The sequence below is a fragment of the Grampus griseus genome (genome assembly GCF_964374135.1).
Source record: "Grampus griseus genome assembly, chromosome: 17".
NCBI classification, from domain to species: Eukaryota; Metazoa; Chordata; class Mammalia; order Artiodactyla; family Delphinidae; genus Grampus; species Grampus griseus.
Genome location: NC_139011.1, coordinates 38446320 through 38467784, shown reverse-complemented (window position 1 = coordinate 38467784; position 21465 = coordinate 38446320).

Sequence of the window (21465 nt, the reverse complement as noted above, 5' to 3'; positions counted from 1 at the left end):
GACCCCCAAGTTAGGACATACTGCTTTCATTCACTTCTGTCACCATTACCATAAGAAAGGCAGGTGAGCAGAGAAAAACATTTTTGAAAAATGTATATAAATGACTAAAAATAGAAAAATATTACTTTTATTCCAATAACTAGTTGGAGGTGTACTTATTTTCTCAGATATCAGGCTTAGGGAAAATGTCTTTAAAGAATTTATACAGAGAGGTGATGGTGGCTGGGGGCTTTCATGCCATGCCAGACCTTCAACCTGAGGCCGTGGGACCAGGAGAGAAAATACTGTGTGATGCTGTATGGCTCAACTCACTCTAAAAACCTCTTCTGCATAAATTTCTACAATATCCAAAGTTCAAAGGAAAACAGTACAGAGTGTTACAAAGATACATTCCAGGAAAGAGAATTAGAATTTATATCCAGCTCGGGACTTCCCTGGTGGCGCAGTGGTTAAGAATCCACCTGCCAATGCAGGAGACAAGGGGTCAAGCCCTGGTCCAGGAAGGTCCCACATGTCGTGGAGCAGCGAAGCCCGAGCACCACAACTACTGAGCCTGCGCTCTAGAGCGCAAGAGCCACAACTACTGAAGCCCGTGCTCCGCAACAAAGAGAAGCCACCGCAATGAGACACCCACACACTTCAACGAAGAGTAGCCCCCGCTCGCCGCAACTAGAGAAAGCCTGAGTGCAGCAGTGAAGACCTAATGTAGCCCAAAATAAATTAATTAAAAAAAAAAGAATTTATATCCAGCCCTTATTATCCAATTGTTCATTTCTTTAGGGCTGTAAAACTTCAAAGGGAAGAATGACCAAGTAACATTTTAAAGAGGAAATTGGGATGATAGTGAGGACGTTTAAAATCTCCCACTTTATCCTTCTTGTTTCAACCAGCGGCTCGATTGAGATTTATTGAATACTTACTGTAAAAGGCATAGCATTAAACTCTGAAGGAAAGAGGAAGGTGAGCCCAGCAAGGCTCAGATCTGCTGCCAGGAATTTATTCTAAATATAGTACTGAATAGACAGCCGTGTCTGTTTAGCTCAGTGCTGTATCTCTGGCACCTAGAACTAGTAATCAGCCTGATTCAGGTGCTCAAAATTTTTTTTTTCAGTGACTACATATATAAAGGGATCCACGTCACATGTGTTGCCCATGTTATCAAGAAGGTATGCTTCAGCTAACGATGCAGACCTGTGTCGCCTCTGTTCCCAACTTAACAGTCAACAGCTCTACTTTCCTTTTGCAGTGCTGAGCACCTCCAATGTTCAAGGCACTGTGTTAGGTGCAGGGATACAGCAGTCAACAAGGTACCATCACAAATCAATCCCTCATCTTACCAACTTGCCCTTAAAGAGACATCACAGAAGTAAGCAGGTAATGGTGGGAGAAGAAGATAAATGTGCGCTCAGGCCAGGAGAGCACACGTCCCCATGACAGAGCCTGATGTATTTGGGACAGCACTGCACCCTCCCAGCCTCCTCTGGAGCTAGTTGCGGGGAGCAGACTAGTTAGTACCCTGCAGTGGTATGCAGGCCAGGGAAGGCTGCTTGAAGGGATCTGACTTACTTTGTGATTTGTGTCTGGGTCTTAGTTTATAAAGGATACTGAGTGATGACGTGGAGAGGCTAATGCCGTTGGAAGAAGAACTTACTACTCACACCTCCCACGAGGCGGGGGCACAACATGCCGCCAGGGCCATGTGGAGAAGTAGCAGGTTCAGTCAGGACGCAGAAGCAGGAGCAAGGGGAAAGCACAGGCCGCAGCCGTTATTGTGTTTTCCGAGGGAAAGGCAAGCTTAATGTTGGCTCCTTGAATAATTCCAGTGGGCTTTGGGGCTTAAGGGCTGTCCTTAATTGTCTGGCACCTGGCCCCGGGTTGATTAGGGCAGGGGAAATGTTGGCTTGGTGTGTGAGAGTGAGATAAAGGAAATGGGTCAGAGTGGATCACAGGGGAGATGCAAACAACCTCGGCCGTTAGTTTTGTCTTATGATTAATGGAGGTCAATTAGACAAATACAAAATCTAAAATGCTTCACCTGCAATGTGGACACGATGCCTGGAGCAGTCAGCCCGGACCATGAGGTGTTCTGTGCTAGCACAGGGGGAACAGAAAGGAGCCTGTGTCCCCGGTGACTGCAAAGCTGCCAAACCGCCCTGGACCGTCTATCTCCACATTCATGTCACATGAGAGAGAAATCGAACTTCTACCCTGTTAAGCCACAGTAGTCAGGCCTCTGTGATGAGTAGCCAAAAATCATCCTAAGGATAAAGGCGTCGAACTCAAATCGGGTAAATCAGAGAAGACTTCCCTGAGGAGGTAACATCAAAGGCAAGACGCTGGCAGGCAAATCAAAGAGGTGGGGAAGAGTGTTGGTTAGGGGGACCAGCGTGAGTGAAGAAGGTCCGGGGAGGAAACGTGTACCTCACGCAGGGGCTATGGAAGTGGGTGTAGCTGATCTGACAGTGCAGCTCGCTGGAGCCCGGAGGGCAGGGCGGGGATGCTAGCAGTGATGAGCGAGGCAGCCAGCGAGACAGCAGGGCAGAATCCTACAGAAGACCTCGGATGCCGGGTTAAAGGGCTTAGCTTTAATGATGCTAGGAGGCCACTCAAAGGCTTTCCAGCACGGGAGTGACCTGACCAGATTTGCTGATCTTTCTGGCTGTTCTGTGGAAAACAGATCAGAGAGGGGAAGTAGCTGAATGCGAGGAGAGGTAGGTAGGAGGCTGCTCAGGGGAAGGCACCCATCCTGGTTTGCCAAGGACTTTCCCAATTTTAGCATTGGGAGCTCTGCATTCCAGGAACCTCTCTCTCCACCCGCTATCCCGGGCCAACAGGGACAGCTGGTCACCCTAAGGCTGCTGCGTGACCCCAGGTGAGAACTATGGCTGTAAGGACGAGGATGCAGGGAAGGTTCCAGGTTACCGCGCAGTGAAACGAACGCCACCTAAATGATCTTGGCTCAGACAGAGCTCCCGCACTCAAAAATCGCATCGTATTTCAGACATAGAAAAGCACGAAATAATGCCATTTGCGGCAACCTGGATGGATTTAGAGATGATTATACTAAGTGAAGTAAGTAGCACAGAGAAAGACAAATACCGTATGATGTCACTTATATGTGGAATCTAAAAAATGATACAAATGAACTTATTTACAAAACAGAAACAGACTCACAGACATAGAAAACAAACCTATGGTTACTAAGGGGGAAGGGGGGAGATAAATCAGTTTAGGATTAACAGATACATACAAGTGTATAGAAAATGGATAAACAACAAGGTCCTACTGTATAGCCAGGGAACTATAGTCAATATCTTGTAATAAACTATAATGGAAAAGAATCTGAAAAAGAATAGATATATGTATAAATGAATCACCTTGCTGTGTACCTGAAACTAATACAACATGGTAAACCCACTATACTTCAATTAAAAAAAGAAAGAAAGAAAGAAAGAAATCACACTAGGGAGCGCTTTGTGAGCAGAAGTCTGGGTAGGCCAGAACTACAAGGCCACCAAACTCCAGGGGGAGGATCAAACATGATGGTCAAGGTCTAAAGCAATTCCTTTTATTTGTTTTTGTTTTTGTTTCTTGCGGTATGCGGGCCTCTCACTGTTGTATCTTCTCCCGTTGCGGAGCACAGGCTCCGGACGCACAGGCTCAGCGGCCATGGCCCACGGGCCCAGCCGCTCCGCGGCACGTGGGATCTTCCCAGACCAGGGCATGAACCCGTGTCTCCTGCATCAGCAGGCAGACTCTCAACCACCGCGCCACCAGGGAAGCCCTAAAGCAATTCCTTTTGATTGACAAAAAAGACCAAAAAATAACATTTTGCTCTGGGTGCAAACAATCTTATTCCACGTCTCTTAATCTTGCCTTCTTGTTACAATTATCTTCATTTGATGGTTGACATCATTCGACCTGTTCACGGCCAGGACACTGAGAGCTGAGTGAAGCACAGAGGAGTTCTGACCTTCTGTCCTAACGCCACAATAATGGACCATCTTTTAAATAAGATCGATGTGGATACACAGGCTTCCAAACACTTAGGAGTTCCGTCTGACTTCAGCTGCTGTCTGTCCAGCTCTCATCTCATCTTTTATAACCCTTCCCTTGAAATGTCCGGACTTCTTGAAGAAAGCTGTATCAAGATGAACAGTGTTTATTCTTTTTATTACAAGCTTTATACATTCCCTGAAATCCAAAAGAAAAGTAACTGCAATAAGTGATCTGAGAATTACAGCATCAGGGAAAAAATGGTATAAGGTCACAGAATCTAGAAGGTTTTCCTATGTAGCAAAATGTTTTATGGGGGTCTTCCCTGGTGGCGCAGTGGTTGACAGTCCGCCTGCCGATGCAGGGGACACGGGTTCGTGTCCCGGTCCAGGAAGATCCCACGTGCCGCGGAGCGGCTGGGCCCGTGAGCCATGGCCGCTGAGCCTGCGCGTCCGGAGCCTGTGCTCCGCAACGGGAGAGGCCACAACAGTGAGAGGCCCACGTACCGCAAAAAAAAAAAAAAAAAGTTTTATGGGGATAACAGTGCTTTACTGTCCAGTAACCAAGTATATTACTCATAACACGGAAGAAATGTTTGAAATAAGATTGGACTAAGACTTCAGTATAAACTGTTTTGGAATTGTGTTTATAAAAATGGAATAAATAATGGAAGGAGTAGTTGACTTAATAGGAGACATGATATTTAGGTATTTGTTGGGAAAATGAATAAAGTAGTGTTGTTCAAGCTTCAGAGGCAGAAGCAGGCCTCTGTCCGACCTGTGACCCTGCCTGGACTGCGCGCCTCCTTGCACACCTAACAGTTGCTGCCAGCCACTCAAATGGCGCTTACGGTAGAAAGGGGAATGGGTCTTGGAATTTCTTGAGCCCTGGGGACCTGGCCAGTCCCCCGCGGTCTAGAAAATCTTGTGACTCACATGGTGAAAGCAACAGCATTGTTAAAGTGAATCCAGAGCTGCATTTTTGCACGCAAACTGATGATATCAGTTTGCGGCCTGAAGCGAAAGCCCCCAGAACTGTAAACTGAAGTCTTACCCGTGGGGTGGACGCACTGCTCGGGACCCTTCCCAACTGGGGCTCCAGATTGCTGTCCCTCGGGACTTCCCAGCTGCCGCTTGGATCTGGAAGTAAGTGTCGGCCCAATTTGGTGATGTATACCCTGTTATGTTTCCCTAATAATCTTATTCCTTTCCTTCTAATGAGTATATATTAGAATTCAGTAAAATCACCTTTCATTAAAGAATTCATTCAGGCTGTTTCTTCGTGTGAGACAAGTGCTTATTTTGCCAGAGAATCCAACGCACCTTAAAAGCTAAAGCAGGATTTCGGCAAAACGGTATTTTATTTCAATCATCATTCAGTTAGCCAAACAAACTCTCAAAATGTGTTTGGAGGGAATTCAGTATAAAAAGTGCTAATTCAGTTTTAATTGTCTCAGCAACACCTAACCAACAGATCTCTTCCAAGGGCTAGCATTGGAAATCACAGAGTTAAGTGCATGAACACCAAGTATTTGTCTAAAATCTGCTATTTATGTGGAAAATAGATAGCTAGTGGGAACGTGCTGTGTAGCACAGGGAGCTCAGCTGAGTGCTCTGTGATGACCTAGATGGGTGGGGTGGGGGGGTGTGGGAGGGAGGTCCAAGAGGGAGGGGATAGAGTTATACATAGAGCTGATTCACTTGTTGTACAGCAGAAACTAACGCTACATTGTAAAGCAATTTTACTCCAATCAAAAAAAAATCTAATATGCTCCACTAGCAGGAATTTCTAACTTAAAATTTGGCGGGGTGGTGGTTCAGAGAAGAGAGAAAGTGGAGGCTTATATGAGGGCTGTTTAAGGACGGGGCCTGAAAGAGGCATACGTCACTTCCACCCATATTTCATGGCCCAAACTCAAGCATAAGGCCTCACTCAACAGCAAGGAAACCTGGGAAATATGGTCTACACATGTGTGCAGAGAGGAAGGACTGGGTTTGGTGAATTCCTATTCGTCTATGTCCAGGAGAGCACCTGGCATGTGCTACACACTCAGTAACTGTTGAATGTGTGTTTGGTCTGAGGTTTCAGAGCCAAGTGCTACAGCTGGAATTTCCGTTTCCTCCCCGCAGGCCACGCTGCCGGCTGCCCCATCAACCTGCACATATACCGCCCAAGTGTTTAAACAATTAGAGGAAGGAGCTCAATGGCAAACTTTTACCTCAGCAAAACCAAGTAGACGACACTACAGGCTATAGAGTTAGTGCTAATCCTGTAATGAAGGCAAGATGCAGAAGGTAGAGCAGGCTGCAACCTGAGCCCTGCACAGAGGCTGCGTAAGGAGGAGAGGGGAACGTAAGGTGGGAAAGGAGGCAAAGGGCCAAGTGAGCAAAGCTAGAGGATGAGAGAAACACAGTCAACTGAGGCCTTCTCTGTCTTGAAAGAAATAAAGTTTAGTTTTGGATTCCCATTTGCATTTTTAAACTAGAGTTGATTTAAACTGGGATCAACCTTTGTCAATCTGGAGGATAGAAAACAAGTTTTGTGAGCTGTTTCTGGAGGAAAGCAGACCTTATGTGTTAGTATCATGGGTAGGGGGGCAAACTCTGGAGTCAAGACAGTTGGGGGTTGATTCCTACCTACTTGAGCTGGAGCAAGTAACCCAATCTCTGTGCCTTGGTTTCCCCAATGTGAAATTGAACTAATAATTGTAGCTACCTCAGAAGGTTGTTGTGAAGATGAACTGAGCTTCTGTATAAGGTAGTTTAGCACAGTGCCTGGAATACAGTAAGCTGTGGACATGTTGGCCATTATTATTATTATTATTTTATTATTATTAACCAGAAGAATCTAGTGTCACAGGGCCAGAGGCAGGGGCATTCTCCTCCCTTCTTTATGCTACTCCACACTATTTCTCCTCTGCCTTCTCGTGAAAAGCCCCTCATTCTTTGAGGTCCACGCCACCCCACTATGCCTCTGACCCTGCCTCATCGTGGTCAGCCACCCAGGGCTGCACTAGGGTGCCTTCCCTCTGGCTAAACACAGCCCCATGCCAGGGCGCCTGGCCCTTCCAGTGGAGTGTGGGCTGGGTTTCAGCTCCAGGTTGCCTAGGTGGGCAGAGCACACCCACCCAGGTACAGGGCATCCTGCATCTACCAAGTTCCAGGTGTCTCTCCACATGGAATTGAAGGCTCCAGCCCCTGGCTCAGTTTCCCGCTTTAGCCCGTTTGCCGTCATTGTAGATGACCACCCATCCATGTGGACAACCCATTCTAGTCCCTGCCTCTCAGCCCCTTGGCTCCCCTTGGGACCTTCCGCCCCACGCCTCTGTGCCCGCGCTCAACGCTGCTTCTACACGAGCAATCTCTCACCCGTCTCCCCACCTGCACCTGCACGCAGACCCTCGGACCTTCCACCTTCCCTCAGCCTCTCAGTCATCCTCCTGGGTGATTCTTCTTTCAGGCTGATGACTGAAGCACTCTGTTGAGCCTCTGTTCTTCCACAGCCTCTCTGGCCCAGTGCCACCCCCTATGGATCAAGTCCACCATCCACGTGGGCTACTGAGCAGACTGGCCACCCACAGAGATCCGACAGGCCATCGCGGGGGGCCCCTCAGTCCCACCTGAGAGAAGACGCCACACTGACACACCGATGCCTGTGCTTCTGGAGATCTCTGGGTTTTTCGTGGAGCAGTTGCCTCTAGAGGATGAGGGAGTTGTTCTTCTGAGATACTAGCGATCCACTAGCCAAGGAAACCCTCCTGCTGGGGCCCAAGACCACAGGGCAGCCCAGTGAAGAGGGAACAGCCCCCCAGCTCTGGGCAGAGTCCAGTCTTGCTCTGTTCCCGCCAGACAAATGGGGTTTGGAAGCAACGGCAGCACCGCCCTGGGACTAGATGTAAGTGAGGCTCCTCTGGGCTGCTTTGTAACCAGCGAGCATCATCGGAGCAAGAGGAAGGGTGTGGGGATGGGAGCGATGTGAGAAGCCTGAAGCTGACAGGCTAGATTTCAGCGAGGAGAGGCTCCTCTTTCCTTCAGGTTGATGGGTGGGGACTTGAAAGAGGGAGGAGGTCCCCACAGAAGCAAGGGCAGAAGCTTGGGACTCGTGCTACCGATGTGACTCAGGGCCTGGTGACTTTGGGTCTCACAGTGAGAGCAGCCTTGGATATGACTTTCCCTGACTGGTTCCCACACTCAGGGAAGGGGGAGCACCTGTGTCTTTTTTTTTTCTTTCTTTTTGCGGTACACGGGCCTCTCACTGTTGTGGCCTCTCCCGTTGCGGAGCACAGGCTCCGGATGCGCAGGCTCAGCGGCCATGGCTCACGGGCCCAGCCGCTCCGCGGCATGTGGGATCTTCCCGGACCGGGGCACGAACCCGTGTCCCCTGCATCGGCAGGTGGACTCTCAACCACTGTGCCACCAGGGAAGCCCCACCTGTGTCTTAATCAACTTGGGTCCCAGGGATGTGGTGCAAAGTAGTTACCCATAAATGCTGTGGAAATGGACTGAAAGACCTCCACCGGCTGATCCAAAGGGCCCTCTCGCCATTCACACGAGGAAGTCCTACTGGCCCAATCTCAGCCCAACCCGAGCACCATACTGGAGTTTTTAACGTTAGAGTTGAGGGTTTTGTCCCATGTTTCAGTGAGGCCATCTCCTGATCTCTTGCAGAGTATTAGGGAGCTCTCCTCCTGGTCTGGTCACCACTGTCCCTAAACCTGAAAGAAACGAGGAATGGTCTCAACTGCTTATCCAAATAGCAATGTGACTGCCACTGGCTGCTTAAAAGTGGATGTGTTTTTCTTCTCAAACACTACAAAACAAATATTTACTGAATTCTCAGTTTCTGAAATATTTCATGATAACCTCCAATCTTGCACATGAAGTGTCAAATCTTGAGAGATCACAATGAAGAATGTATTGATGTTACATTTTTTTAAAAAGAGGGGCGTGGCAAGGGAACTGTTACCAAAAGACAATTCCTAGAAAACTGTAAAGGTAAGTGAACTGTAAAATGAAAACTGTCACACAATGAGCATTTTTATTAGAATAATAAAAGGTTTTTTAAAAAAAGATTTATTTATTTGGTTGCACCAGGTGTAAGTTGCGGCAGGTGGGCTCCTTAGTTGCGGCTCGCCGGCTCCTTAGTTGTGGCATGCGTGTGGGATCTAGTTCCCTGAGCAGGGATCGAATCCAGGCCCCCTGCATTGGGAGCTCAGAGTCTTAACCACTGCGCCACCAGGGAAGTCTGCATTGGAATAATAAAGGCTTAATGAAAAGGCAGCAAAGAGCTGAGTTAAATGAGAAAGGTGTTTGAAGTTGAAAATGGCATATTTCTTTGCTTTCAGTCCTTTAGCCAATAAAAAACTATTTATATAAATTTACCAGGGATTTAAAGGGAGCATTTGCAGCACGATAAGCAAGAGACACTTTGAGGAGTATCATGGATTCATTTAATTTATTAAAATGTATATTTATCATCTTTTCATCCACTCACAAAACATCCTTTTCTCTCTGTAAAGACGATGATGCTAAATTACTTGGCATAGGTGATGCTAAAGTAAATTGAGTTCTTCAAATGTTCTGTTTTAATGATTACCTGAGTATTTCAAAAAATTTCTCTGATATTGTTTTAAAATAATTCCCTCTCTCACTACAGCACAGTTCACTTTTTTATTTTTGTTTTTAATGAACTTTATTTTTTAGAACAGTTTAGATGTACAGAAGGATTATGAATATAATACAGAAGGCTCCTACATACCCCACACTCAGTGTCCCCTATCAGTAACACCTTACAGTAGTCTAGTACGTTTGTCACAATTAGAGAACTCATACTGGTACACTATTGTTAACTAAAGTACACACTTTATTCAGATATTCTTGGTTTTTCCCTAATGTCCTTTTGCTGCTCCAAGATCCCATCCAGGTACCGCATTATATTTACTTTAATCTCCTTAGACTCCTCTTAGCTGTGACAGTTTCTCATTTTCCTTGTTTTTGATGACTTTGACAGTTGTGAGGAGTACTGGTTAGATATTTCATAGAATGAATCTCATTTGGGATTTGTTGACGCTTTTCTCATAATGAGACTGGAGTCATGGGTTTGGGGGATGACGAGCACAGAGGTAAAGTGCCCTTCTCATTACATCATTCAACGGTAGGTACAGGCCATCAATAAGACTTATCACTGTTGATGTTGCCCTTGACCACCTGGCTGGGGTAGTGTTTGTCATGTTTCTCCAGGTCACACTCTTCCCCCACTTTCTATGCTGCGCTCCTTTCTATGCTGTCACTCTGCACAGCCCACACTTAACGGAGTGAGAGCTACGCTCCATGTCCCTGTGGGCGAAACATCCACATCAGTTATTTGGAATTTTCTGCACCAGGGGATTTATCTCTTCTCCCTCATTTATTTATTTCTTCAATCATTTATTTACATCAGTGTGGACTCATGGATATTAGTGCAGTTCATTTTTTAAAGTGCAGATTTTTTTCCCCATGGGGAAAGCAGGAGAAGCTGGCACACATTTCCATAAACAAAGTGCCCTCAGCCTTTTCTCAAGCACATCTCGGGAATGTGTTAAATCCTCTGGGTAGCAAGGGACTCGGCATAGATGAGGAGGGATTGCTTGATGTGATCAAAATGGTTGACTCACTAAATGAAAACACCCTTGTGAAAACTTCCCTAGTATTTGCTTAATCTAAATCCCTCATTTCAAGGAAATGAAATTTAAATGCATTCTTTGTTTCTAAGTATTATTTAAATCACAGCAAAATATAAACAAATCAATGTTAAAAAAAAAAGACAGAAAATCTCCCTCAGACTATAAAAGCAAAACTAAAATACACCTATGAAGATGAAAGTGTGTACTAAAATTCCTAAATAAATAAATAAATTAAATTAAATTAAATACCACCACCAACAATGCCCAGGGATGATTTGGTCAGAGAGACAGGGAGCAGAAGCAGCGACCTCCCTGTCCCACAGCTTTCCTGGGGCCCTCAGAATCCCGAGGCCCTAAGAACTCACTTTCACTGTAAGTCTTTCGGAGTCCTAAGACCACTCAGCCTTCCGGTGAAGCTCCTGGTTGTCAGGGTGACGCCAGCAGGCAACACTGCCTTCAGACAACCACCACAGGCCATGGGTCTGGGACACACTCACTGGGCCTCTCCTGACTGCCAATGGTCTCTGGGCCTCCGGAAGACCGGCTCTTTCCACATGGCGGCTCCTCCCTCCCTTTTCACTGCGCTGCCTCCAGAACCTCAGGATTGCTCTTCTCACACCTCCTAAAGCCCCCATGGACCCTGCACCGACTGAGAGCTGGCCCTCCCCTCCCAGTCTCCCTTCCTCACCAGTTTTGGAAGGTAATGCTATGCAGAGACAAAGTTCTAGCTCTGACACAGATTATCTGTGTGACCCTGGGCAAGTTGCTTCACCTCTCTGGGCCAATTTCTCAAGTGTAACATGAAGACACTGGTTTCAAGTCAGCTCCAAACGCTTTCACTCTGAAATGTCATGATCCTGTTAAATCCTTAAAGGCCAGGATAACACTGTTTCCCAGTTGTGTGGACAACTAGATAAATAGCGATGTAGTCATTAAATATTGTCTTATCTTTCCCTCAGTTCCCTCTTCTGGCCGGGGCATTTTTAATGATTATCTGGTATTTATACCCAGATATAATAAATTGTGTTTCATTGTTTTTAGATGTATGCTTCTCAGTTTTGCCATCAAAAAGGTGTATTTGGGACTTTCCTTGTGGCGCAGTGGTTAAGAATCCGCCTGCCAATACAGGGGACATGGGTTTGAGCCCTGGTCCTGGAAGATCCAACATGCTGCAGAGCAAGTAAGCCTATGCGCCACAACTACTGAGCCTGCACTCTAGAGCCCGCGAGCCACAACTACTGAGCCCAAGTGCCACAACTACTGAAGCCTGCGTGCCTAGAGCCTGTGCTCTGCAACAAGAGAAGCTACCGCAATGAGAAGCCTGCACACCGCAACAAAGAGTAACCCCTGCTCGCTGCAACTAGAGAAAGCCCGCGCACAGCGACAAAGACCCAACGTAACCAAAAATAAATAAATAAATTTTTAAGTGTATGTTTTTCTAAGTGGGATTTTTATTTTGATGGTTTCTAGCTTTTTAAGATGCCTAATTTACCGAGTTGTAGGCTTTTCTTTTTAAAGCTTTTTATTGAAACCGTTTTCAGCTTGTTAGGAGGAGACATCTTAGTTTCAGACAGAAGTGGTCCACACAATTGAAATCTTTTACCTTCAACTCTTTCAGACAGGAACTTTTTAATTTATTTATTTTGGGCTGCTTTGGGTCTTCGTTGCTGGGCTTGAACCCATGTCCCCTGCATTGGCAGGTGGATTCTTAACCACTGCAGCACCAGGGAAGTCCCAAGTTATAGGCTTTTTAAAGGAGAAGAATAGGATCAGGGAGGTGTATGCAGGAAGCTTGAGTCTGTAATACTTTATTTTATTAAAAAATTGTTTTAATTAATTTTTTTATTGGAGTATAGTTGATTTACAATGTTGTGTTAGTTTCTGCTGTACAGCAAAGTGAATCAGCCATAAATATACATATATCCACTCTCTTCTAGACTCCATTGACATATAGGTCATTACAGAGCACTGAATAGAGTTCTCTGTGCTGTAATATTTTACTTCTTTAGAAAAAACAAGAAGCACAGATGGCAACATCTTAGAAAGTGATGAAATCTGAGTGACAGATACAAACATTGTTACATGACTGTGAATATTTCTCACTTTTCTCGAATCACTCGAATCATTTTCTTAAGAATGAAAACTTCTCATATCCTTCTTTTTCCTTTTGTTGGCCTTTTGATTATCTGCTATTTGAAAATGCATAGCTAGTCAATTAAGATAGGACAGAGAAGAGGTGAAGCACCCCCTTGTCTAAGTTCTCCTTTCCCTTTACAGCTCACATTAGGTCCCACTTCCTCTACAAAGCCTTTCAGTTTGCCTCAGTCTCCTATGGAAACTTTCAGCCCATTGCCTGGTGCCTTTGTTGTAAGGTGCCACTTCTGGGCACTTAATCCACTACTTTTTAATACTCTGCTTGTGCAACAACCCACATTTTCATCTGTGGTACACTGATACCCTGTATTATCAGGATGGGCAAGGTCACCGTGCTAACAACCCCACAAGTCATTTCTTGCCCACACAACATGCCCACGGTGGATTGACTGTGGGTCTGATCCATGTCATCTTCACTCTGGGGCTGCTGATGCAGCAGTCTTAACCTGTCACATTGCCTGTTTCCAGGTAGAAGAGGAATAACCTGGTAACCATCATCTAACTCTGAAAACTTCCACCCACCTGGCTTCTAACTGTATTTTATTGGCCAAAGCAAGTCACGTGGGGACTCCTGAGTTCAAGAGGGCAAGGACGGCTAATCTTCCTGTTGGGAGGGGCACCACGGAGAGGCAACCAGTCTGTTGGGTGAACAGGACAGTAACACAATCTACCATTCCCTTAGGAAACATTTCTTCTGCTGAATTTGAACTTTCAACTCTCAGCTGACAAACAAGCTTTCTGTGATCTCACCTGCTGATGCAGCCAGTTTCTGCAGTGCTGCCCTCTTAAGGAACCCTTGGTACAAGCATTTAAATATTTTATTGCATTTTAGCCCTTATTAATTTATAACCATGGACGGAAAATGGAAAATTAAAGTGCCGATATGAGTCATAAGGAACACAGGTCTCATAATTTAAAACACTGGAGAGGATCCTCAGGTATGCCAGAGCTGTGAACGTCTCAATCAGAGGTTCACCGGACAATCTAAGCTAATTGACTCTGCTCATCTGTGAAGGAAACACATTAATAAACTTGTAAAGAGCTAGAGCAATATCAACAAAACTTGTGTTTAAAAGCTGTGATTCAAAAGGTTTTTAACTCTCCGGGAACAGAAACTATTGCATCAACTTTTGGACATTGTAGTTTCCTGTGTATATTTTTAGGAACGTCTTATGTAGGGGCTCCCTGTGTTGGCTGATGTTTTTATTTAGTGCTTTGCACATGTGCTCTTTTTCCTCAGATTGTAAATCCCTGAGGATAGTATCTAAGGGACACCACGGAGAGCATAGTGCACTCAAGTTCTGCAGTGAGACCATCCTGGATCCAAATCCTGGTGCCGACACCGCCTGGCAGCAAGACACTGGGCAAGTGACTTAAAGCCTTGGGCCCTCAGTTTTCTCATCTGAAAAAAAAGGGGATTTTAATACTTAGCTCATGGTTTGTTGTGAGCTTTACCTAATACATGTGAAACACTAGCAGGTGCTACATAATGTAAATTTTGTCTAATCTACCGTTTACTACGCTTACCGTGTGCCAGGCATGTAACATGCTTTATTCTGTAACAACCTCCTTACAACCCTAAAAGTAGGATTATCGTTCACATTTTGTAAAAATCAGAGAGATTAAGTGACTCTTCCAAAGACACAGCCATTGGCAAATTATGTCTTGAACTCATGCCCTTTGATTACAAAATTCTACAAACTGAAAAAGAGGAGATTAACCGGTCTTCCTACTTCAAGACCTAAGGCATTGCAAGATTCTGCCTTTCTCGATCGTGAAAGAAGAGAAATTATACTTGAAAACATTTCAGGGTTAGATGTCGCATTGCTCTCAATTCATTCCATTCCCCTTCCCTGCTCTTTTGCGGGTGTGGTAAAGTATACATAAAATTTAGCCTTTTAACCCTTTTTAGTGTACAATTCAGTGGAATTAAATACATTCACAGTGTTGTGTAACTGTTATGACTGTTTGCAGAACTTTTTCATCATCCCAAACAGAAAGTCTGTACCCATTAAACACTAGCTCCCCATCTGCCTGTAACCTCTGGTAACCTCTATTCTACTCTCCATCTCGAAGAATTTGCCTTCTCTTGATACCTCACTTAAGTGGAATCATACAACATTTGTCCTTTTAAGACAGGCTTATTTCACTTAGCCTAACATTTTCCAGGTTCATCCATGCTGTAGCAGCTATCAGAACTTCATTCCTTGAAAACATGGTTTTTATTATGGGCAAAAACACATAACACAAAATCTACTTTCTTAACCATGGTTAAGCGTATAGTACAGCAGTGTTACGTCTATTCACATTATTGTGAAACGGATCTCCCGAACTTTTTCATCTTGCAAATATGAAATTCTCTACTTGTGAGAAACATCTCCCCATTTCATTCTCCCCCCAGCCACCATTCTACGTCTGTTTCTATGAGTTTGACACGTGTTTGCTTTTTTTGTGACTGGCCTATTTTGCTTAGTATAAGGTCTTCAAGTTTCACCCGTGTTGTAGCACATGACATGATTTCCTTCCTTTTTTTTTTTTCTTAAAGATTTATTTATTATTTATTTTTGGCTGCATCAGGTCTTGGTTGCAGTCTCTTCGTTGTGGCACGCAGGCTTCTCTCTAGTTGTGGCGCGCCAGCTCCAGGGCGCGTGGGCTCTGTAGTTTGCGGCAGGCAGGCTCTCTAGTTGAGGTGCGCGAGCTCAGTAGTTGTGGCGCGCGGGCTTAGCTGCCCCACAGCATATGGGATCTAGTTCCCTGACCAGGGATGGACCCCGGGCCCCCTGCATTGTAAAGTGGATTCTTTACCACTGGACCACCAGGGGAGTCCCTTCCTTCCTTTTTAAGGCTGAATAATATCCATTATAAATATGTAATGGAATATATATATATATGTGTATATATATATCTCCCATTCTGTTTATCCATTCATCTCAGTGGACGCCACTTGGGTTGCTTCCTCCTTTTGTGAATATTGCTGCTGTGAACATGGAGTACCCCCTGCTGTTTTCATAAGCAGGAAAGTATGTCTCCCAGACTCCTTGTCAGCTGGTTTCCGGGAGTTCAGCCAGTGGAAAGCTCTGGCAGAAGCCTGGAGGATGGCAGGAGGGGAGATGCCAAGGCAGTCCCCTTCTCTCTCTGCTTTGGGAGGCATTTCCACCAGCGGCAGCCTGGCTAAAGGCATCTGTGCCACCTGTGTCGCTCCACCCCTCCCACCATGGTCACAGCTCTAGCCAAGAGGTGACGGCAGCTTCCTTCTTATTTTTGCCAATATCTGTGCTGCCTCACTGTCTTTTGTCTGCCTTCTCATCTGGGTGCAACTGTGATATAAGATGTAAGGTTTCTTTCACTGGTGGGACATAACACAGTGACACTCAGAGAGATGATAGGCAGAATTCTGTTACGTAAAGCTCCAGAGGAGAGAAGACATCCAGGCAGGACCACCTGGGGACAGGGTAACAGCGAGCTGAACTGTAGGAGGTGGCTTATGTATGGCAGGCAGGGTGGGGTTCAAGGTTTCGAGGGCTTCCTGGGGATTGGGTATTTTGAATAACTCTGTGGACCTAAGGAAGAAAGCATCACCCTGGGTGTTAGGTATCTGGGGCCTCTGGCCTTGGGTAAGTGCGTATTGTAACACATGCGTGTTAGAGCCTGATAAGGCAAGTAGTTTGGGTGGGGGCTTAGCAATTGAGAGAAGATGAATGGAGAGTTTTCAGCCACGTCTTCAAAACTGAGTCAAGATGGCCCTTGTGAAATATATTATTACGGCAACCGATTCCCTGACTACTTTCCCTCTGTGTAAAAGGTCTAGAATGGCTTCTGTTTTCCTGACTGAGCTCTGATGGGTACAGAGGCATTCGATTGCACTCCAAATCCTTAAACATTGATAAACTGTATAACGTACCATGTTAATATCACTATTGATCAGAATACTGTGCTCTGTTGTTAGCCGTACTACCCACCACTAATGTAGCCCTCTGTCCACCTTGTCTCTTTCATTACTTGATGAGTTTCTTGGAGGCAAGGATTGTGTCTTCGTCTCTCTTTCTCCCAACCCCCAGTCCAGAAGCTGACCAAACCCCAAATGTGTGCTTTAATAAGTGTATAATTCATTACATGGATCTCAGAGCATGTCAATCACGATGTTTGACTTCCACCTTGGCTACAATTCAGGGCTGAAGCCAGCTTCACATTCTGACCTTCACAGTCCTGACCCCTGACTGGGACAAGATCCAGATTCCTTAATGAATCGTCTGGCATCCATATCTGCTTCCATACACTCCTATAAAACTGGCATGGATCACAGCCTCCATGAAGCACTTCTTTGTCATTTGAAAGAAACAAGAGACAGCTCTCACCGCTTTTTTTTTTTTTTTTTTTTTTTTTTTGCTGTTGTTTAGTTTGGTTTTTAATTTCTGAGAGAAATATGGGACCTATCTCTAGGCCCAGCTTCATGGGTGTGTGACCCGGGCAGTAGCACAGGGTCCCACACTTTAAAGGGCCCACACTTGGTTTAAGGTTCCACTGTTGCCATCTTGAGATTCTTAATACTCTTTAAACAAGAGGCACCACATTTTCAGTTTGCACTGGACCCACAAGTTAGGTAGAGGGTCCTGCCTATCTCATTTGTATGTACCTTAAGCTTGTGACATCAATTTTTCAAGTCATATGGGTTTAATATTTATGAAACCCTCAGTGGTTCAGAAGTTCCCTAAGGAAATATACTCCAAACCTCAGTGGAACATAGCACGAAAAGCTTTTCATCTTCTGTTACCTCCCCTACCTAAATTGACGCCCCTAAAACTTCCTCAGCCCCATCTCTCTTCTTCCTCCTTTCCCTCCAAATGTTAAGCCCCAGCTATTGCACTACTTGCTGCTTCTAAACTTGAGAGCTCACCAGCCAATAGGCACTTGCATATCCTGCTCCCATCCTGCCCAGGGTGGTCCTCTGTCTCTCTCCCTGGCTAACTCCAACTTATCTTATAATTCTGAATTTAGCTGTCACTACCTCTGGGAAGTCCTCCCTGACCTTCCCAAAGCTGTGATCTGGGATTCTCATAGCGCTCCGTGCTACGAATATCTTAGCACTTATCTTGCTATTATGTTTTTCTATTTGTTTTTCTGTCTCCCTCATTAAACTGTGAGCTCCTTATAGACAGAGACTATTTCATTTTCTGAGGTGACAGTCACGCCTAGCTCCAAGAAGGTACAAAATAAGTTCCCTCCCATGAAATGAGTGAATGAATGAATGAATGGGTCCCTGGTTTAAGTGGACAGTGCATGAGGAGACCTATGAGGTTTTCTTTGGTCTCACCTAGGAGAGCAGTACTTTCATTATTGAAGAAGACATTCCACAGCTCCCTCTGGCATAGGCACGTGGATTCCCCTTCCAACGCGTTGAGGGAACGTGTCGAGCCCCCTTTTTCCTTTCCAGGAGAGTTAAATAGTAGCTCTTTGAATTTCTCCGCTTTAAGAGGAGTACTGAGGTCTTTCCTGAGACAGCTGCTTGCTGAGGTCATGGAGGTAGTTCAAGTGAGACCTTCCCTCCCCCAAAGGACTGTCTGGCTCTATACAACTTCCAGATCAAGTGTCTCTTGCAAACTATCATATGAATGGATAAACATGGATATGGATAAACAACAAGGCCCTACTGTATAGCACAGGGAACTATATTCAATATCCTGTGATGAACCACAATGGAAAAGAATATGAAAAAGAATGTATATATAAGTATCACTGACTCACTTTGCTGTACAGCAGACATTAACACAACATTGTAAATCAACTCTACTTCAATAAAATAATCTTTTTTTAAAGTGTCTCTTCCTTCAACCTTCCTAGTCTACGTTCTATTCACCCTTTGCAAGGCCCAACCAAAACACTAACTCCCCACAGTTTTAATGTAATCAATCCCTCCGTTTTCCCATTGCATTTTGTTTGTACCTGTAAGGATACTTGGCAAGCTTCTAACATCACAGTGACGTGTGGACTAAGCTAGACGATAGCGCTGGGAGCAGAATGTTCTAACGTTTGTAGCCTTTATGTCTGTATGTCTTACCAACACTCACCACTCAAAGTAACATTGGGTGATTTGGATTCCTAACAGATGGATTGAAATACAATTTGTCCTAGAAAAGAAGAGATTTGAGAAGCCCTCAAGTTAAGACTATTATAGAGTAATTGTCAAAGTTTCATTTCAGATTTGGAGCAAGAGAAAAACTGGTTGGATCTAAATTTCTTAAAGACAGGTTATATAGGAAGGAAGAGGAATGTGAGATAAGGCTGTTTAAGTGCAAGAGCGGTTAGCTTTACAAGACTGTAAAGCTGTCACATTCTTATTGTGTAGCTTAAACATGGATCTCAAGGGACCCCAGAGTCATCCCCAGAGATGTCAGACATGGGCCCTTAATCAGAAATAATAATGAACACCGAAACTGAGTAGGACCCTGTGAGGCCCTCCCGTGTACAAAAACCCCTCCATGTCCCCCGTTTCTTGTTTGTAGAAGGTTTTAGTCTCCTAGGCCTTCCCTGAGTTCCAAAGAGCAGGCACAGGCACTAACCAATTAGGGAAGCGAGGGAATGCAGAAACAAGGGAAAAGTAGTTCAGCAAGAAAAGTAATAATAGTTCAGTGATAAAGCAGAATCCCAGTTCCTCCCAAGGGACATCCATAACAATCTGACATAAATCTTTGAGTTGTTATGCAGAAACTAAGACGCACCTCCCCACCACAGGTGGAGGATAGTGATTAAGTAGACCCCAGATGATTAATATTCCTGAAACATCACCCTCTTACCTCACCGCCAACCAATCAGAAGAAGGTCATGCTTCCTCCACCCCTCATCCCAAAAGGTGCCTTTAAAAACCCTTCCCTGAAAGCCATTGGGGAGTTTGGGACTTTTGAACATGAGCTGCCTATACTCTTTGCTTGGTGCCTCCCATAAATGCTGTACTTTCCTTCACCACCATCCGGTGTCGGTACATTGGCTTTGCTGTGCCGTGGGTAAGCTGACCCAAAATTCAGTCCAGCAACAACATCATTGTGGGAGTTAATCAGAAATACCAAACAAGAAAACCTCAGGGTTTTCTTTGTTTTGTTTTTTCTCACTACAACGTTCTGTTTTCTTCCACATTAGAGATAATTTTCTGTTTGGGATCTTCCATTTAATATTTAATCATGCTCATAGCCACTTCGAACCAGCTCTAAGAACAAGCATTAGTGCTTGAGAAGGAATGGAAATAGAGAATCTGGATGGGGAGTACTACATTCCAAGTGCCAACTCCCAGCAAGTTGCCATAGTTAGCTCCCACTTTGCCTTCCCCACCAGAATTGCAGATTCATTAGGCAAATGACTCATTGGTTCAAGGGAATCTTGTATTTCAGAGAGCTTACGGGGGGCTTCCCTGGTGGCACAGTGGTTGAGAATCCACACGCCAATGCAGGGGATACAGGTTCGAGCCCTGGTCTGGGAAGATCCCACATGCTGTGGAGCAACTAAGCCTGTGTGCCGCAACTACTGAGCCTGTGCTCTAGAGCTTACGAGACACAACTACTGAGCCCACGTGCCACAACTACTGAGCCCATGTGCCACAACTACTGAAGCCCGTGTGCCTAGAGCCCGTGCTCTGCAACAAGAGAAGCCACTGCAATGAGAAGCCCTCATACTGCAACAAAGAGTAGCCCCCGTTTGCCAACCAGAGAAAAGCCCGTGCACAGCAACAAAGACCCAAGGCAGCCCAAATAAATAAAATAATTTATTTAAAAAAAAATCTTGAGTGCTTAACTGAGATGCTTGGCTTACACAGTGATTACTAGAGGCTAACCTAGGACAAGGGCTCTTCCAGACCAAACACTAAATGGGAGGAAATAACTCCAAACTGGAGTCCTATCTCTCACTATCTCTTAACACTCTGTGCTGGGTCTTGCAGATGTTACCCCCCAAAACTGGGTTCGCCTCTTGGTGGGTGTGGAGCTGAAAGACAACCAAAACAAAGATCAGGAAAAGGAAGGATGTATTACTTGCAGCAAGTAAGGAGAGCACTGGGGAATCTTCCCCAAAGCAGTGTCTTCTCAATAGCAAAATTGGGGAAATTTTAAGCTAAGGGTACATGCATAGTCATGAAGCGGCTTGGCGGCCACAGAGTCCAAGCTTTAGTTGATTGAAGTCCTGAGGGTCAGAAAAGGTCGACATCATCATCCCTTAGAGGGTGGTTGAGCGCTCGAGGGGGGTTTTAAATTCTGCGAAACAGCTTAAGAAAGTGTTTCAGGTTAATCTTTACCATTGAAACAGAACTGGGAGTCTTTACAACTGATTTATCTTCTTTTTTTTAGAAATTTATTTTTATTATTTATTTGTTTATTTATTTATTTTTGGCTGTGTTGGGTCTTTGTTGCTGCGCGCAGGCTTTCTCTAGTTGCGGCGAGCGGGGGCTAGTCTTCGTTGCGGTGTGCAGGCTTCTCAGTGTGGTGGCTTCTCTTGTGGAGCACGGGCTCCAGGCGCCTGGGCTTCAGTAGTTGCGGCACGTGGGTTCAGTAGTTGTGGCTCACGGGCTCTAGAGCGCAGGCTCAGTAGTTGTGGCACACAGGCTTAGTTGCTCCACGGCGTGTGGGATCTTCCCAAACCCGTGTCCCCTGCATTGGCAGGCAGATTCTTAACCA